Raw genomic sequence first — 20,934 nt, forward strand, 5'->3', positions numbered from 1 at the left:
ACCAAGAGGAGATTACAATGCCCAAATAAAGTGAAGAGAGAAGGTTTTCCCAGTTTGAGTTTTTCCTATTTCAAAATCTGTCACCCTTGCTTACCTAGAGCTGGAAGCAGTGAAGACTGCATCCATTATTAGGCATTTCTTCCAGGAAGTCCTGAAACTATCTTTTGAAGAAGATTTCAAGGGAGAAAGAGGAAAGGACATCTGGAGAACCCCACTGGAATTTTCACTGCTGAGAGACAGAAATCTGATAGATTGGATTTAAGGAATCTCATGGTTGTGAGCCTTTGTGCTGTGGCATGGTTGTTGCAGCCTTGTAGATGAACCTAATAGGCCCACTACAACAGCTGGTGGATATGCCTTTACTAGGACAGAGATTGGAGCTTCACCTATACCTATCCTGTTACCCAGGCCAGCAGGGATTTAGTCATGGGATAGGAGGCGATGTCCTTTCGTGGATTACAAACTGGTTAAATGACAGGAAACAGAGAGTGGGACTAAATGGACAATTTTCTCACTGGAGGGGGGTGGGCAGTACAGTGCCTCAGGGAGCTGTATTGGGTCCCATGCTTTTCAATATATTTATAAATGATCTGGAAAAGAATATGACAAGTGAGGTAATCAAATTTGCAGATGCTACAAAATTATTCCAAGTAGTTAAATCACAAGCAGATTGTGATAAATTGCAGGAGGACTTTGTGAGACTGGAAAACTGGGCATCCAAATGGCAGATGAAATTTAATGTGGATAAGTGCAAGGTGATGCATATAGGGAAAAATAACCCATGCTATAGTTACACGATGTTAGGTTCCATATTAGGAACTACCACCCAGGAAAGAGATCTAGGTGTCATAGTGGATAATACATTGAAATCATCGGCTCAGTATGCTGCAGCAGTCAAAAAAGCAAATAGAATGTTAGGAATTATTGAGAAGGGAATAGTGAATAAAACGTAAAATGGTCATAATGCCTCTGTATCGCTCCATGGTGAGACCGCACCTTGGGTATTGTGTACAATTCTGGTCGCCGCATCTCAAAAAAGATATAGTTGCTATGGCGAAGGTACAGAGAAGAGCGACCAAAATGATAAAGGGGATGAAACAGCTCCCTTATAAGGAAAGACTAAAGAGGTTAGAACTTTTCAGCTTGGAAAAGAGACGGCTGCGGGGGGATATGATAGAGGTGTTTAAAATCATGAGAGGTTTAGAACAGGTTAATGTGACTCAGTTATTCACTATTTTGGATAATAGAAGGACTAGGGGGCTCGCCAGGAAGTTAGCATGTTGTTACAATTCCTGCCCGCGGAGCTACTCTCCGCGAGCAGGTCTCTCACCTCATTCCAAGTTGCCACCGCTGAGCCCTGCTGCCGACTCCACTATAAGCAGCAGGAGCTGCCATCGGGATCTCCTGCCTTACGGCAGGGAAGCCACAAACCTTACTGATCTTCACGGCCTAGTGCCACTGCTTCCGACACGGGGACCCTCCGCGGCTGGCTGCCGCCGACACCATCCACATGCGGCCTAGAGGCCACCCCCACTCACTTCTCTTTGCGGCCTAGAGCCGCCGCTGACCTGCCTTGTGGCCTGGAGCCACCGCTGAGGTCTTCTTCGAGCGGCAGGGGAAGCCGCTGCTGTCCTGACGTTGTCCCGTGGCCTGGGGGCTGCCCCGAATCCTGCCTGCTCCTCGTCTATCTTGTGCAGTGAAGACGCCACTGTCCAAAGTGCTTCATCTTCCTGCTTCCTGCTCTAGGTGCTGGCGCACGCCTCTTCACTACATTTAAAGGGCCTGCGGCCGGATATGCCCCGGGTCCCACCTGATGACAACTTCCTGCTTCAGCCCTATATGAGGGCTCCTCTTCAGTCACTCCTGGCCTTCGGATCGGGTTCCACAGTTGTCTGTGTCTTCTTTCCGGTCCAGGTCCTCCGTGGTCTTCTGCTTTGACAGCTTCGTCTTCATGTTCCTGATGCCCTTCGTCCATGTCTTCAGATGTGTTCATGTTCCTGATGTCCTTTGTCTGTGCTTCCAGATGTCTTCATGTTCCTGTTGTTCTTCCTTCATACCTCCTGATGTCCGATGTCCTTCCTGATGCCTTTGCCTTCGCCTCTGCCTCTATGAATTGGTTTCTTGATGTCTACTTTCCTGGCGTGCCGTTGTCGTGGTCCATGACCAGCCCACGGGTAGGCTGTGTAAGGCCATCTTCATCTCCGCAGTGCATGCCTCTGGAAGACTTCTGCTTCAGTCGTAAGTCTTGAATCCTGAGTTGTCTTTGAATCCTTGAGAATCTTGAATCCTGAGCTTGAATCCTGTCCTGGTCTTCAGAGCTCCTTGAATTTGCCTCTGTCCATGTCAAGACTCTGTTTGAACCTGCTCTGCACCAGCATGGTCCTCGACCAGTCCAGCGGCTGGACTGTGTAGGGCATGCCCCGGTGCAGGCCTCTTCAGTATCTTTGTCATGTTCTGGTATCAGCTTCCTCTATCTCTCCTAGAGTCTGCTTCGATCCCAGCATGGTCCATGACCAGTCTCGCGGGTGGACAGTGTAGGGCGCGTTGCGTCGCAGTCTCCACCCAGCGCTTTGATCCTTGATCCTACATCTACAGTGCCTTGATTCTTTGTCTACGTCTACAATGCCTTGATCCTTTGCCTACAGTATCCTCACCTGAGTCTTCGTCCAAAGTCTTCCATGTTCCAAGGACTCTGTCTGCCCTCGTCTTCTGTCCGGCCTGCCACCTTTTGCCGTTACCTAGCGGCAGGTCTGAAAGGGCTTGGAATGGTTGGAGGACTGTTCATTGATGAACATTGCGTTGTTGGTCATCCTGGGGCGTGCAAGTCCGGTAGAGGGTCAGACCTTCCATCTCCTAGTCTTTGCTTTAGCCTTGTCCTGCTCCTTGTTTCCCGTGCTCGCACCAGCTCACCTCCCACGGTGTGTCTTGGGGCTCCACCCTGAGTCACACTGTGGCCCAAGGGTTCACAACACCCGTTTCAGAAATGACCATGCCTCCGCACTCTTAACAATAGCCAAAGGCCTCCAAGCCCTCAGTTCATAACAGGCTCCGGCAGGCCACACTCGTAACACATGTAGCACATTTAAAACTAATCAAAGAAACTTATTTTTCACTCAACACACAATTAAACTCTGGAATTTGTTGCCAGGGGATGTGGTTAGTGCAGTTAGTATAGCTAGGTTTAAAAAAGGTTTGGATACGTTCTTGGAGGAGAAGTCCATTACCTGCTATTAATCAAGTTGACTTAGAAAATAGTCACTGCTATTACTAGCATCAGTAGCATGGGATAGACTGTTTTTGGGTACTGGCCAGGTACTTGTAGCCTGGATTGGCCGCTGTTGGAAAGGAGGATTCTGATCTTGGTCTGACCCAGTATGGCAATTTCTTATGTTCTTATGAGGGTCCTGTAATGGGAGGTCAGACGATGTCAGGATACAGTTGAAGTTCAGGGCTGGCAGTGAGTAAATCAGGGTCATGGTTGGGGCAAGCAGCAAAAGACAGTGTCAGGGTCCATAGCAGAGGTCAATGCCAGGCATCAAGCAATATGATAGTCTGGGTCTGTAGCAGGGGCTCAATACCAGGTGGCAGGCAAGCAGGTAATCCACTTCCATAGCAAAGGTCAAAGGAAAAAGGCCAAGACAAGATAGACAAAGTAGAGAGGAAACATAGAAGACCAACACTAGGCAGTGTAAAGAGGATAAGGCAACAGAGGCAGAACAAGGGCACAAACAAGGCAAGACTAAGCTAAGCAAGACAGTAGGACAATGAGGCAAGGAAATGGACGGTGAGACATGGCAAAGGAGAAAAACAACACACTGCTAGGCAGAAGGACCTGTTGCTAAGGCAAGGAGAGGAGTGTGGCCGGGGATTAAATAAGTCATCGGGAGATGCTTATGCCATGTTTGCCTGCCTCAGGACCTTCTAATATTGATGCATACCTAGGGACAATGCCTGCCAAGTGGGGGAAGCCAGAGAATAACAGTGTTCCTGCTGTGATGGCATTTTGGTGAGTGCAGACCTCAGGTATTGGAGAAATACATCCACACCTAGGATACCCCAACCAATTTTGGGACACTTTTTTAACCATACCATAGAGAATAAAACAGTCTCAAGACCCGAAACTGAGGGGAACATCTACAGAGGTAGAAATACTAAAAATCAGTATTCCTGTAAAGCTGAAGAACCTAGATGTTGCTCCTATTGATTCTTTCACAATAAATCATATTGAAAGTTTATTTTAAACAGCCATCCAGCTAATCCAGCCTTTTTTGTCACAATACCTGTTCCAAAGAGCTATGGTAACACACACACAAGGGCCCTAGAAGATTATTCTTTTCCCCAGCAAAACAGACCAACCCCGTGGGATAAGAAGAAGGGGAAATAGACTGTGGAGCTAGTCCCAAAATACAAATTAGTTTATGCACCCTAAGGATACAAACTATCTCTGGAAAATGGGTTACAGGGAAAAAAAAAATCCCTGCTTTTGTAAAGAAGGAAATGTAAAACATTTATGACCTAACCAGGTAGCATTACAGTTATCAGACAGTATTGTAAACATATTTCTTATTCATGTTACATAAGTTAATTATTTTATAGTTACTTAATATCCTCACCATAAAGCTTTACGGTAACTTGCACATAGTGGTAGTTACTACTCTTAAATGAAATATGAGGGTAACCTTTACAGAGCAACAGTTACTACCATAAGAAACTTGGTGGGCAGCCTGGATGGTCCATTTGGCCTTTTTCTGCATTCATTACTATGTTACTATGGCCTGGATTCTCCATTCTCACACAGAATGGTGAATCCAGCGGTAACAGGGGGGCGGGGGGCAGGCCTGCGAAAGCCGGCAGCCATCACACCACCGCGGTGTTATCACTGCCGGCTTTTTCACCCAATAGCGCCACCATGAAAGGTGGTGCTGTTGGTCGCGCTACTGGCGGCGATAACGTGGCTTACCTTATCGCTGTCAGCGAAGACAGTGCCAAGTCTGCCTCCTCACTGCCCCAACTCCGCCCCCCCTATGAGGGTTATTTTGAAAGGCTTATCGCATGCGATAAGCCACTATCACATGAGAAAAGTCCCTTTTCGTGTGCAATAGCAAGCGGGGGGTGGCGGCGAGGAGGCTGACTTGGCACTGTCTTCGCTGGTGGCGATAAGGTAAGCCATGTTATCACCACCAGCATGCCCAATAGCACCACCTTTCACAGTGGCGCTATTGGGAGCAAAAGCCGGCAGCGATAACACCGCAGTGGTGCGATGGCTTCCGGCTTTTGCAGGCCCATCCCCCCCTACCCCCCGTTACCACTGGATTCACCATTCTGTGTGAAAGTGGAGAATCCAGGTCTATGTTTGTTACTGTGGTTCCTTTACACTTGGGCATGAGGCATCATGCAGTTAGACTATGCCAGACAAAACTGGAACACATTGAATCAAAAGTCATCAATTCACTGTATTCACTGATATTTTTCATGTATAAATTTACATATTGATAAAGTAAAATAACATTCCATTATTGCTACGGCAAATGAAAAGCTGCAGGGGTTTACAGTACACCAAATTCATTAAACTTATATTCATTTTCATCACTCATCGATTTATTGAATAGTCTTTTTTTGCATCCTACTTGCTGTAGTATCAATAGTACTAATAGAGTATGCATAAAAACCTGAGACATCCACTGCCTTACATCTACTTAATCTATTATTTGAAATTCTATCAAAACTCCCATACTAAAGAAAACTTCAGGTAAACAAGAACTTTCTTCAATTTTTTTGCAAGCATCTCTCTTTCTTTGGCTTGGTTGAAACATCTTGTACCTGAGTTTGTTATGTAGCTCTGCGCTTTTCAGTCTCCTCCTCTGTCTGAGATTTAAAGTTGAAAAGCCTTAGCTGAACAGTCAGAATTTAAAAAACTAGATCTTTGATAAAAAGAGGGAAAATAGGATAAGGTATATGGCTCAATGGCTAAATATAATTAAGGACTGATGTCTTCCTTTACAAAATCCAAAGTGTGTCCTTTATAGGGTACAAGACATTAGCCCTACAGGCACTCAAGTAAAGTGATATTGAAGTTAATGAAGCTGATTACAGGCTACCAAGGTAACTCATGGAAGACAAATGGACCTTTGCAATTGTACTTCAGGGTTCTAAGGATGGAAATAAACCTTTAATCTTCAGGCTTATGATCTATAAAGTCAGTAGAAGGGTGGACTCAATAGACCTAGAATAGTGGACTTGCTGGACCACTGGCTTTTTTCAACTAACCATGTAACTAGACACTTGGTTGAATTTAACAGTTACAACTGGATACAATTTATCTCTTTTATGAATTTTTGCATTTTGCATAATACTTGTTCATTATTTATTTACAAGATTCATGCTTTACGTGCAAGTCAATGGCAATCAACACAGCACCCCTAATGTGCTTTGATTCATAATAGTGGAAATTAGTTAAAGGATCTCTCAAAAAAATTAAAACACTGGTATTTCCTCAGAAATGAAATTAGAATAAAAAATGAATATCCAGAATGGGAGGGAGCCAAATGGGGAGATTAAAAAAAAAGCCACCTTGTACAGAGTGACAGTAAAGCTGCATAAAACAGCCAGAGAGACGTGATAGAGGCTTTCATACCCTCACAGTTGTAATCAGGGCGAGCAGGCAGAAGTTTAGCATGGGCAGCATGATGGCTTGACTATACTACCATCCGATGGCAAATAAATAAATAAAAGTTGACCTCCTGCAAGCAGACAAGCTTCATGACTGACAGCTGGGAGATCTCCTTCAGCATAAACAGCAGTGGTAAGAGCAGGAAAGAATGATAACCAGACACAGAGCAGTATAGGAAGGGGTAACTGAACAGACTGTGTAGATAAATGAGGCATAATTTGACCTTTGTCTACTATTCAACTCAGTGTAAATATTAATGATTACCTATACACTGTATGCTAGCAAAGCTTTCTTATTTAAATAGTGCTGATCCCGGGGCAGGGACAGTAATGCTGGCTTCTTAGTAAAATCTGCAAATGATAACAGTAGGCAGAAGTTATGAAAGAGCTACAGAAACATAGGCAGAAGACCTGAAAATTAATCCCTGCTTTTATGCAGGTTAAACCCAAGGTGGAGGTAACTCCACCAGCAGCAAACATAAGTGCATAAAGGTTATATTGACAGAAAAATATGTTTTAGGGTTTAATATATTTGTCAACACATGTCAGTGCTGTGGATGGTAAGAGCCTAATAATGTTTTTCATATGAGCTCATCTATGGGTCCAGAGAATATTCTTCTCTCTTCTCTGATGCCCTCCCCCTCCTGCACTAATTTAAGTAAAATAAGTTTAGACTCTATAAGTGCATGCGAGCTAGTTAACCATGAAAGGAACAAGCCTGTCGTCCTAATATGCTCACAGGCACTAATAAGGAATAATTTATCATTTGGACAAATCATATCATCATTTATCACATTCTAGATATGTGCAAGGCCAACATGTTTTATTTTGTTTCTTTCTTTTATTTTTGGCCATTTTTGGCCCACGTTTTGTTTTGGTAATATTTATTTTATTTGTATTCATTTTTGGAATATAGTAAATGCTATTTGTATATAGCACACTAATGTCAAATAGAGCTCACTATTTTCCATAATAAACAAACAAGATTTTTTTTTTTTTTTGGGGGGGGAGGATTTTGATTCAATGATACAAAATGAAAATGGCCATTTTCAGTGTGTACTGACATTGGTTTTTAAATAAAAGCACATTGATATTATATTCATAGCATAATGCTACTATTATAAATACAAATGTTACTTTGCCAAATCTGAACCTTGGATATTACTTGGAGGCAAAATATTCTATCATGCCAGATATTTTTAATAGGCTTGTACTCCTGAGGTCTTGTCCTTATTATTTAAATTAAAAAATTCTTAGTACTTCAGCTTTAAACAAAAGCAATAGGTTTATAACAGAGCAATGTTGCATGGTTCTAGTATACAAATATGATGGAAGAGACAAGTTGTGACGGGGGTCACTATGCTAGACTAGATAGGAAGAATAAAGCTAGGAACCAAAGATTCAAGGGAAGGGGGGGGGGGAGGAAAATATAGCAACACCAGGCTAGAGACTTCCCTTGGTTCCTTCCCCCGGATGTTACAAGGACAGAAGAACCACAGGTGTGGGAGGTTAAGGGTGGGACTTCCCTGGAGCCAATCAGCTGGCAGAGGAGGAAGAGTTTCCACAGGATAAAAAGGACTCCCTAGTAGAGCAGTCTCAGTCTTCTGCTTGGGACCGAGGAGGAAGGATTGGATTGCCTGTCTGCCTGCTCTGGGAGAATGCGATGCTGGACATTCCCTGACTGTGTGAAGGACTGCAGTAACTATCACAGAGAAGGTGAGTGTGGGGACTTCTGTTTGTTGGATGTATGACAAGGATACTTTGCCTGGAGGACTGCCGGTGGGTGGCTGTACCTCTGGGGAAGGGTTGAGGTCCCAGAGGTATGGAGGGAGGTGGCAGTTAGGCCCAGTGGGGCTGGACTTTTGAACTATGGACTTTGAGAGGGACCTCTGAAACCAGTGGTTGGAAAGTGAAATGCTGGCTCAGTGGGGAAGGTATCTGCCTTCCATCCAGGTGGTGAGGATTCAAATCCCACCTGGGGACTTAAGATAAATATGTTTAAACTACTATTTGAGTTTCCAAGGGACCAGGGAAGCTCGGTCAAGGTTTGGACCTGGGAACGGTGTATGGACCAGGGAGGGAAAGCGTCACACAAGTATACATAATACTTCTGTATTTATTCACACAAATGTCTGTACTATATTTTTAGTAATTTATAGATTCCAAAATAACATTGCAGCAATTTATAGAAACAGTTATTAACATTTGTATCCAAGTTTTTTGCTATGTATTCTGAGTTTTTTAAAATGTTTTCTCCAGCTCTGTTCTTACAGCATGCAGAGCATCTATTCAAGCAAGGGGCACCTAAAAGAGAAACAAACAAAATAAAACCCAAATCATCTTTCCTCATCTCCTTTTCCTCACAACACTACTTTGTTTCCAGAAGAGATGATCAAAGGGATGACTTTTCTTGCATGCCTGGCAAGCATTGAAACCTTTCATGAGGGGCAGTTTACTCAAAAATTAAACAGATGGCCATATCTCCCACTAAAATATATTGAAAGAAGGGAGATTTTCAGTAGAAGTTAAAAAAAAAAACACACACACTTTGACTCCCCTTTTATTAATGCATTTAATTGCAAACCAAAACCGAGCAAAATATAGAAAACGTGAAAGAATATTTAGGACTATTCATAACTAAAATTGTTCTGGAATGCATTTACAAGCTTGCATACCAGGAATAAATTATCTGCATGATAATGTAAGTATTGTAAGAGAAACATCTGATTTCAGCACCAAGACTATTGCAGGAAACCTTGCACTGGATAATCCAATGTCCCTGGTCATTTGAAGGTAGCCATGAAATATCCTTCAAGGTTAAACTCTTGAATGTTATTGCTTTATGGCAAGATAGGGGACACTCAAGTATTATAAAAGTATGCTAGTCCTCTTTTAGTGCTGATCAAAACTTTTTGCTCCAAAAGCAGAAAGTGTGAAAATGGAGTAATTATGTGCCTTAAACAACATTTTTTTTTTTTACCTTCATTTTCTCCCACTACCTAAAGAAGCATTTGAGATAAATGAACAACCAATTCTGCATTATGCCCTTTCACAATTTGCCTTATGTCTTTTCTTAGCTTGTAGGCTAATGAATCCCAAATTGGTCTTTGGGGCACACTACCCAGTCTGCTTTTCAAAATGTTCACAATGAATATGTAAAGGTACAAATAGCAACATAAAAAAGGTGTTATGTGTGTGTGAAATAAAAATAAAATCAATGAAAAATACCCCTAATAACTCTTATCAATCTGCAGGGAAAAAACACATTGGTATAAAATTTAAAATTTTTAGTATGTTCATTGTTGCATACACTCATGGGGCCATTACAAGGCTAGCTAATCGTTATTCACAAAAATCACCCAAACTTCTCTCGTGTTTGAAAGCAGGCAGCAACATTATCATAGCCCTAATTGCATTAGTCCAAATGGAGGCTTCATCAAATAGCTTAAAGTGATACAAAAATGACTTAGTTCAAAAGTGCTCAAAGTCTACATAAAATGAATGTCACAGAGCAGACTTCTGTGTACTTATATAGCTCCAATAAGGCTCTTATTTCATTGAAACCAGACTTCGTCAAGGGGATCTTTAAAAAAAAAAATATATATATATATACTGTCAAGGAAATTCGCACTTGATAACAAAGCTCCTCATTTAAAGTCTGTTGATATTCACTAAAACAGGTTGGTTTGAAAAGCGTTGCTCGCGCAAAAATCTCCAAATATGTGCACATGCGGGCTGTGTGCATGCAATGCGGAATTTAAAAAGCATAAATTATATGCTTGTACACGTATGAGAAAACAGGGGCTGGGGCATGGGTTTTCTGGGGCATGGCCAACACTTGTGCATGTAACTCTATTTTAAAAACAAAAACCAAAAGGGTGGATTTTATAATGTGTGTGTGAATGCGCTTCCTGGCGCAAACACATGGATGCACCAATGTTATAACATGTGAGCCCCAGTGCATGCATGTAATAAAATCCATGGGCCACACACATGCACACCAGATTTTATAATCCATGCGCATATGTGCGCACATGCAGGGGGGGGGGCTTTCCCAATTTCCACGTGGTGACACATTTGGGTCTTACATTTGCGAGAGAGGAAGGTTAGGTAAGGGGGTAGGGAAGTTCCCTGCCAGTCCGCTCCACTGAAGTAAGTTGCATGTACTGACCGGCTGCCAGTTCGCAAGTCTTCAGGACAGGGATCAATGACTCTGCTCCGGCTGGCCGTCCTGCCCCTCCCAGATCCCGCCCCTTTAAAGAGGCCCAGCTGCTGTGCGCATACGGGGTTTTATGTGCGTGGCTGGGCCTCTTTGAAAATTTGACCGGTGATCGCAAGGCCCAGCCAAGTGCATAAACCCCTGGATTTTAAAATCTACCTGAAAGCACGCATACACAAGATATCTGCATAACTTTACTGCTGCTCCTGGTGAGGAGCAAGTCCGTAGATCTCACGTTTTTAGAGGTCACAGGATGCTGGGTGCTGCAGGATGAAGAACCAGAGTCTGAAAGACCTCAATATTAACTTGACAAACTGGTGGACTAATTGTAAAAATGGGAATGTCCCACATGTAAGCATATTTTAAAATCTGCATACATATGCAGGTAAAAGCCGATAAAGTTCTATGGAAGACACGCGTACTAGCTGTGATCAAGTAACTTCTTAAAGTTAGGAGTTGGTGTCATTTTAAAGCATACATGCGCACATGATTAAAAATTGCAACGTTATCTTCGCTTGTACACTATGGGGTAGATTTTAAAAAAAACTGCACCCAAGCGTACTTTTGTTCGTGTGACCGGCGCAAACAAAAGTACGCCATATTTTAATAGATACGGGTATAGCCACATGTATCTTTTAAAATACGGGATCAGCGCGTGCAAGGCTGCGCAAAATTGGCAGCCTGCACGCGCCGAGCTGCACAGCCTGCCTCCGTTCCCTCTGAGGCTGCTCCGAGAGAACTTTCCTCCCACCCCCCCAGCCCTATCTAATCCCCCCACTACCTTTGTTGGAAGAGTTACGCCTGCCTGAGGCAGGCATAACTTGCCCACGCCGGGCCGGCTGCCAGCGCACCATGTTCCGGTCCAAAGGCTGTAGCCATGCCCCCGAATGTCATGCTGCCCCCGACATGCCCCCCTAGCAAAGCCCCGGGACTTACTCGCTTCTCGGCGCTCAGTGCACGCAGGGGGAGGTTGGGGTAGGTTTTTGGGGGATACACACGTATCTTACGCGTGTACCCCTTTGAAAATCTGACCCTATGCACGTGTAAAGGTGCACACATGCTCATTTTAAAATTACTGTCAAAGAATACAACTGTTGATCAACGTACTCAAATAAGTTAGTCTCTATCGATGTCCACTAAAGTAATGTACTGCTGCCAATGTGTGGTTCAAATCGCTCTAATGAAAAGAGTACAGGCCCAATTCGAAACACATGCTTCTAACATCCTAAAAAAGATAGTCGTATCTATCAACTTAAACTATTACCCTGAAAAATACACAATCTTAAAAAATTAAGCAAAAAACACGCCCATACTACTGAGCAAACTGTGCCTCTCTCTCATTCTGTTGCTCAGGACTGAACACAAAGCTGCAAACGGTAGCCATGTTAAAAATAGCAAATTCTTATGCACCAGATCAGCCTATAGAGTGTTTGGAGACTGCAATAATGAACATATGTTAAAAGTTTTAAATTATATACAAAACAAGTTTTTTCCTTGCAGATTTATTGACTTAAGAAAGGAATTATTAGGAGTGTTTTTCATTGATTTGTTTCACACAATGAATATGCATTTGCATAAACAAACATCTCATGCATATTTGTTGCTGCTTTCCTGAAAATCAAAATGGCAGAGTATGCCTTGAGGATCAGTTTGAGAATTAGTGCCTAGACATTGCATTAATGATTTTTTTCTTTACTTTGTTTTTGCTATTATGTTAAAATTTGTGGTAGATTGCACAAAGCTTTTGCACATATTTTTAATTTTTTTAAATGCACACAACTAATTTGCAAAATAATTTTTGCCAACCTTTATTCTCTACCTTAAGTGCAAAAAACATTTTGTACCCAGAATCAGCCTTGAAAGAGATCCATGCTAAGGATTTCTGCACTAGTTTTGCTTTGAAGATTTATTTCCAATGGCCTGACCTTCCATATTTGGAAGATAAGATTAAAGTATGCTATACCAGTTGAAATTCTCTCTCTGAATTAATTGTCCCTTAGAGGCAAAGCTCAGTACTGCACTGGCAGAAAGCCAGCCCTAAGGAACTCATTTTATAAGGAAACAAACTAAAAATCCAACACAGAACTTATAGTCTAAGAAATAAAATGCTGCTTTGGAATTACATAATGCATATCTGAAGAAACATTAATTTTACACATGAGCACTTTATATTGTTCTGATAAATGTCCATCAAGCTTCAGTAGGCAGAGGGTAAGATGATCTGAGATATTAACAGCAGAATGGAATCAACATTCATAAAATGTGTGCAGCAGATGTAAGAAGTACACAAAGTGCAGCACAAACCAATCTTATCATAAACGTTCATGTTCTTAAGCAGATTATAATTATAAATGAGATTGCTGATTCATCTATCGAGCACTATTATGAAAGCAAATTCTAAATGGCACATGATTCTTCAGTTGAATGAATAAGTAGACTTCGATCAATGCAAGAGTGAGGTTTCAGAGAAAATGATGATACTAACCTCAAACAATAACTGCTCAGCATTGATAGACTACCCCAGGGCTTCCAAAAGCTGTCCTGGTGAACTCTCAACCAGTCCAATTTTCAGGTGGTAAGTGTGCACTGTTATGCAGAAGGCACCTGTTTTGATCTTTGCGCCAGATTTCACCTCCCAGGGTTAACCAGGGTGGATTGCTGCAAAGTCATCATTCAAGTTCCAGGGCAAGGAAGGAAGTCATTGTAATTGCTAAAGGGCAACACCTAGTGGCCAGATTTCAGAAGGTGCTCAGGTGCATGGCTCCTGGCCCAGGACCATCACCATAATGGCTGGACTAAAAATAAGTTAGGAGGGAAAGAGATTCTTGAATAGTTGGAAATAAAGGCTCATGGCACCAGATCCCAGCCCTCATTCAAACTGAAGGAAGTACATAGGAGCATGAAGAAACTGATGGATTAAAAATAAATGTGAATATAATGAATTTCCAATGTATGTACATTTTTTTTCATGTATATTTTTTATTGATATTCTGAAAACCAGGGTGGGCTGTGGGGTCACTATGGAGGTCATTTATCAAAATGCTATAAGGTATTTTCGCATGCGTTAAGGGCTTATCGCATGTGAAAAGCGCTGTTAACGGATTTTGCAAAGCCCTATCTGAGAGAGAGAGAAATTAGCCATAATCCCCCCTCCCCCAACACTAGATATAAATACCTCTCTCTATGGGAGGCCCACCTAGTAACTCAAGGTGAGTTTAGGTATTAGTGTAGGGGTTAGGGCCACTTTGACATTCAAGTGCTCTCTTGTGAAGATTTGATGACCCTCGGAGTGAGGAAATTCACAAAGATGATATTTGTGCAATGTTCTCTCAACCTAGCTTGATGAATTTACTTTTGATCATGAAGATTTCTTCCTATGATTTGGACGAAGCAGAGGACTCTGTATACAAGGTACTGATTTCCTTAAATATCTACCTCTATACTGAAAATGTTCCTTAGCCCCCACGAGCTATTAACTTGTAAAGTGAGACTTAGAGGCAAAGATACGTTCATACTCGATACTTTGAATAAATACCTATATCTTGAGGTGGGGGGGGGGGGTTAATCTTATTGAGATATGCCCCACACCAAAAGAAAGGCTAGGATCAGGGAAAAATTAACATCTACTCCTGATCCAGTGCTCTTACAACCAAGAATATCTACGTTCTTTGCCCCAACACTGGGAATGAATCCGGAGGACAGGGCCACAGTGGGAGCAGGATCCAGTACTATAGGCTGAAACAATCTCGCTTAGCCCCGGAGCTCCTAACACTCCCTCACCACCTGTGCAGTTAAACCAGGAACAGTGTGAATTTTTATTGGGGGCAAATAGCCCTGGCAAATCAATATTGCCGGTACTAGCTACAGGAAAGAGTGGACAACAATCAGCAGGAGCTGAATATATTTCTACCATCAGAAATGCCAGAGATAACTATGGGGGTACTGTGGTCAGCCATAAAAGTCTCTTGAGAAAGCAATTGTGGATCTTACTCAAAATATTGGTAGAACACAGAGTTTTTCTTGCTTAGAAAATTTAGTAACCCTGAATAAAACAAGTATAATAAAAACTGAAAAACGTTTAGAACAAGTGGAGGTATTTCAACAAAAATATGTTAGATCTGAGTTGATAAATGATAAGAAAATTGAATACCTGGAAAATTCAATTAAATACTTGAATCTCAGGGTTCTAAATTTTCCAATGATTAGGTTAACATTAGCTAAGGAAATGTTTAATAGGTATCTAGTGAATGTTTTGAAGATGCAAGAAAAGAATTTACCAATAACTTCAAGAATTTATTTACCTGTTCCTGGTAACTTAGAGGAGCAAGGAGTAACTGATAATTCAATTGGTGTCTCTGAGGTTTTAGAGATCAACTGATACGGTAATAAAAACAAGGGCCACTATGTTAGTATCCTTTGTTTTTACAACTGATAGGGACTCTGTCCTAAGATTATTTTTGAAACAGTCACCAATTATTTTTAGGACAAAAGATTTGGATATACCCGGATCTGTCTAGGTCAACACAGACCAGAAGGAAAAGTTTCTTGAACCTTAGATCTGAGGTAGAAGCAATTGCTGCTAAAATGATTGTAAAGTTTCCTTGTTGTGAGATCTTTTTTTCAAAGCACAAATATGTTTTTTATGAAGTATCTCAGCTCCAGAAGTTCTTGAGCTCCCACACCCCAGTTAGTACAGATTAGCGGTTAGAAGCATATACTCAGTTAAGACTCAGTGTACTCTCCTTTCCTTTGGATAAACAGTTTAGTTTAGTTTATATCTGATGGACCGCTTGATTTCTGCCATAAATAGCTTGTGGATTTCCTACAATAAGAACAGGCAATTTATTTCAGGGTAGTGGTTATTACAGAATTATGTAATTGCTTTAAATGCCTGTATTTAAATTTATAATATCTAAACCTCACCTCGAGTTATTAGATAGGTGGGCATCCCATAGAGATATAAATACCTATCTAGTGTTGGGGCATTATGGCTAGTCTCTTTCTCACTCAGTAAACATGGTCCCCCCAGTGTTGTATGTAAATGTAGGAAATAACTTTTTTGCACTTTGAGATAAGTGTGCTATCTCAATTTTTGTTAACTTAGCTCTTTGCATAGGTAATAGCGCAAATTGTGATAAACTGCCTTTTACCATAAAACACACCCCTTTTTCTATCGCATGCAGTATTTAGTGCATTTTGATAAATCCAGGCCTATGCAAGGTTTGTGAACCACTGACATTAAATATATCAAAGTTAATGCTAGTTTAGTATCATGAGTAAAATCTACAGTTCCTATAATTTATACATAAAAAAGGCTTGTGTTGATCACATTGTCATATCTTTCTGTAAGCACAAGGTAGTACCCTAAACAGAGGAAGATATACTATGCTAAGACAATATGCTCTGTCTGCAAAGCCCTGTCTCTTAGACATCTATGCACACACACTCTTCTCTTAATTTAATATATTAAAAGAATATGTATTTTTTCTACTTTTGCTTGTTTTTGAAAATTTATATCAGCTGTGAATCAAATTATCTGAGCAATGCCAGGTACTTTTTGCTAATATGCTGTCTGCAAAGTCCCATCTCTCAGGCTCCCATGAACAGGCACAGACAGAAATAAACATGCATACACAGAGGCTCCCCCCTACACACATACATACATACAGGCTCCCACTCACACAGACACATTCAGGCTGCCATACACACAAGGCTCCTCACACACAGGCAAGGCAACTTTCTTCAGCTAGTGTGGAAACGGGTTCTGTAGCAGCCCTCTACTTTTTGGTCACCCTGGGATAGGTACCCTGGTGGCCATTCTGCAGGCCTCTTCTTGTATTGGGCAGCCCTGACTAAGTGAGCTTGAACCCTAAGTGGGTCGGCCATGATCTACCTAGGGCCATCTGTGGCTATACCACTGTGGAGGACTGTGAAACTGGTTAAAAGACAGGAAACAGAGAATAAGACATTGATTAGTATTCTCAATACTAAAATGCCCCAGGGATCTGTACTAGAACTGATAGGGGTGTGCATTCGTTTTGAACTTAAATGTAAAATGCAACTTATTTTTTATTATAACTTAAAGTGAGGTGAAAACGATCGGTTTTCCAACTTATTCAACATAGCTATGTTGAATACGTTGGAAATCGCGATTGTTGATCCAAAATAAAAATTTAAACCCCTCACCCTCCTTAATCCCCCCCCCACCCCAAGACTTACCACAACTCCCTGGTGATCCAGCGGGGAGTCAGGACGCCATTCCTGAACTCCTTTGCGAGGAGCACGTGACGTCGGCGCCATGTCGGAGTGACGCGGCGTCACGTGATTCCCTGCGGGTTCCCTCCGGGACTCTCGTTGGGCCCAAAAGGAACTTTTGGCCAGCTTGGGGGGGGCCTCCTGACCCCCCCAAGCTGGCCAAAAGGAACTTTGTGCTGGAAGATGACCTTCTGTCATCAGTCCTCCAACAGTGGTGACTCCTAGTCAAGTTCCACATCCCCCTTTAAGTCCTGGATCCCTCCCTAAGCCCAAACCAAATATCCACCCAAATCTGACTCGGACCCCTCTAAGAAAAGTCCTATAGGCCAAATACCATCTTTCAACTTTTTTTTAATCAATGTCTATCATTCTGGAGGCTCCAAATTTCACTAGTTACTGGCAACTTTGCAGCACCCATGATTATTGGGGGTGGTCCAGGGGAAGGGTTTGCTAGGTCTATAGGCTTCTTCCTTGAGTGGAGTCCACGTCAGTGTTGGGTGGGTGTTTATTGGGGATTTGGGTCTGGATTGAGGGACTTCATTAGAGGGGATCAAGTTCTGAGATAGGAAGTGGGCATGGGCCTGATCCAGGAGGTGAAGTCTGGCTCAGGGGACATAGGTTTGCCTCATCATGTTGGGGGAGTATTCAACTTATGAAGGGATTGGGGGGGATGAAAGTCCTGATACTAACTGGCCTTAAGTGAAAAGGCCAGTTAGCATGGCAAATTTGTATAGGCACTACATGCATACCACACTTATTATGCTAGTATGCATGCTTTTTTCATGTCTGTTAAAGAAGTTTCTTTTTATCTATCACATGTAAAACTTTAGTACATACCACGATAAGACGTATCTTCTACATAAGGTGAGTCAATTTGGAAGAGACTTCTATAGGTAAAAGTGTTTTTCCACACAGAAATGTATTTTTACAAACTTGCTCGCATGATATGCAGATAAACATATATCAAATCTGTATGTCAGTGTACCTGGACTAAGCAGAGGCATATGTGCACAAGCTCGCTGGGGTCTCTTACTCTGTAACACTACTTCTGCTTTGGGTGGCGTGTAAGGGTCAGGGCTAATAGGGTAAAAGGGAAGCCAGTTAGCTGGGGGGGGGGGGGGGGGGGTTTAGGAAATCCTCTTGTTTACTGGGCAGAACTGGAAACAAACTGGGGAAACAAGTAATTGCATCGGCGCTTGTAACTACTAAAATTCCCCCCACTTACGTGCTCAAGTAACCATATGCACACGTCAATATAAAATCATGCTCACAAGTATGCGTCTATAGACAATTTTATATCTTGTGCATATGTTATAAAATCACAATGTCCATTTGCACTCGGTATGTCCCATCTAGCTTAGGCATTGTAGTGACAGTCTTTGAAGGGTCCCAGATCTTGACTACCTCTGAAATCTGGCTCACATACACCCTGACTCTGACCACTAGGTGTCAACATTTAGCACAGAATGAAAATCAATGTGCTCCCTTCCCCAAAGAACTGTGAATGCTACCTTTACAACATTTATAGCATGCTCAGCCAAAGAAGTAGAAGCCAGAATTAGGAATCAAAGTCAGGTCTCCTGCATAATGTCCTATAGGCACTTCCACTGAGCCAGTCAAACTGGAAGTGTGAACATACATGATGAGATGTAAAGTTTTCACGCTATTCAATTAAAGTTTGATTTTATTTTTCCCTTGGCTGTGTTATGTTTATGTAACTTTTATTTTATGTTATATTTAATTGTGTAAGTACATTTTATTGTATTTATTACTATTTTGTAATTTTTTTTATGTCCTTTACTTTGCTTGAAGCCATAAATAAACAAAAAAAAAAACAGGCTCAGAAGAATATTTAAGTAATTTAAAGGTCCAGGCACAGAAAAGACAGTTGTCATCCATCAAAAAATGACTGAATATGCAACCATATAATTGAAAAAATAATACACACCAGTGTGGCAAAAACAAAGGAGGCATTATGAAAGAAAAATAAAGTCTGGCATATTTAAGCCAAACTCATGTCAGCCAATGGCTGCAGAGAAGAGTTGAATACTGCCATGAGGAAGACCCTGGTTGATTCTCACATTCTCCCCCTGTATGTCAGGCTAGAATTGCTGCAGAATCAGAAAGTTAAATCCAGCGGCAATGTCTCTTCTATAGAGGAAGAAGGTATAAAAGCCAAGAAAACACTCAAGATAAAAAATGATTTAAAGTTAATAATTGCCGATAAGAACATATGAGATACAAGTTAGAGATTTTATATCAGCTAATAAAAATCAATACTCTACAGTAGAATTAATTCAAATTTTCCATAGACTTTTAGAAACTGTTCTTTATAGCACTATTACTGACTGGGTTTATTGCACAACTTCCTTACATCCAGCTTTCAGATGAAAGTATTGAATAAGGTTAAAATATGAGTTACACTTGAATAACTTTTATATTTGAGCCCAGAATGGTAGCAATATTTAGAATGAATTTAAAATTAAGAAAAATAAAATGTTCTGAAGTAGAAATTAGTGTGGAGTTTTTTGTGTGATATGAGAATGACCCATTTTTTAAAAGTGCATTTTACATACTTTTATATTTTAATGTGAATGCAACAGTGAAAATGGAATAGAGCCATTAAAATTATCATGTAAAATTTGTTTCATAAAACTGGTAAGTTAGTAGTGCACAAAAATGTAACACCATGTCCTCTCTAAAAAAAAAATGGAGTCAATTTATGCTAGCATGGGAGCTAGAAAGTTAGATGTCAAAATTTAGGCTCATAAAATTGGTTGTGCTCTGAGTGTGAACTATGCTGCTAAGTAGCTCTGTATCTTAACATCCCGGGGGGGCATGAGGCCTATCCTGACTTATCAGTAAAGACTACATTATCAGCATATTGCATGAAGCTCATTATTCCTTTGAATATTTAAAGTTACTCTTTTGATGTCAACAATATCTGGAATTGAATGAAGGTGGTAGACATAGAATTTTCATGGTATTATATAAGCGAGAAGTATCAGCAAGATGTCAAAATTGTTTGGCCACATTAATCAGAACTTGACCTCATTTAAATATATTTTGAAACTTCATTATTTTAAAATGAAAAAGAGGACTGAAAATGGTATATTTCCCTGTGAAAAATCAGTTATAAAATCTTCTACAGTATTTTAGGTGTACTGCTCTTTTCCTTGATGTAATGGCACATGGTGTTCCACAGTAGATAAATGGAGGTTACAGAATGACACCAAGCTCATTTGCTAAGAATTAAAGACAACTGACCTATAACCTCAGTTTCTATTTCCAGGATTATGCAAGCTTGGTCTGACAGGTTGTTAATTACTTTCATAGTAGGCTGGTGTGATCAGTTTGTTACCATCAGACTAAGGTATTGGTCCCATAAAAGGGTGATCTTTAAAAAAAGAATACTCCAATTAGCAGAAAGTTTGTAAAAAATTAGTGTAATTTTGCAGTTTGCAAGGTCCCTTGCAATATTAACTGCTTGTGATTTCTGGATAGAAAATATGTCACTTAAAAATCATTGATTCTCATTGCTATTACTGTATTCAAAAAAAGTGAAACACTTTATTTTAATGTTGCTTTACACTTGTTAAAGAGGATATTTTAATAATTTTTCATTGATTTAGAAAATACATTATACTGTATGTGAATTAACTGACAAAATATAGAAAAGTATTTTGTAGTGCAGCTGGCACATTATTGCAGTATTCTTCTGTATCTGTAGCATTAGCTAATCATAGCTTGATTTTTTTTTTTCTCTTAACAGATCTTAGAAGTTCTTCAAA

At 41.0% G+C, this 20,934-nt stretch overlaps 1 protein-coding gene and 1 long non-coding RNA gene across 4 annotated transcripts in view; one reads left to right on the plus strand and one right to left on the minus strand.

The window, feature by feature from the left end:
• NRG3 (neuregulin 3) overlaps positions 1–20,934 on the minus strand; it is a 1,991,595-nt gene that overhangs the window by 1,597,042 nt on the left and 373,619 nt on the right. The gene's annotated exons all lie outside the window — the stretch shown is intronic.
• LOC115095554 overlaps positions 8,280–20,934 on the plus strand; it is a 33,197-nt gene continuing 20,542 nt past the window's right edge. The window contains exons 1-2 of the long non-coding RNA XR_003857813.1: positions 8,280–8,385; positions 14,227–14,299. This is a non-coding gene — a long non-coding RNA (uncharacterized LOC115095554). The remainder of the gene's footprint in view (positions 8,386–14,226; positions 14,300–20,934) is intronic.

This window comes from Rhinatrema bivittatum, chromosome 7 (genome assembly GCF_901001135.1).
Source record: "Rhinatrema bivittatum chromosome 7, aRhiBiv1.1, whole genome shotgun sequence".
NCBI classification, from domain to species: Eukaryota; Metazoa; Chordata; class Amphibia; order Gymnophiona; family Rhinatrematidae; genus Rhinatrema; species Rhinatrema bivittatum.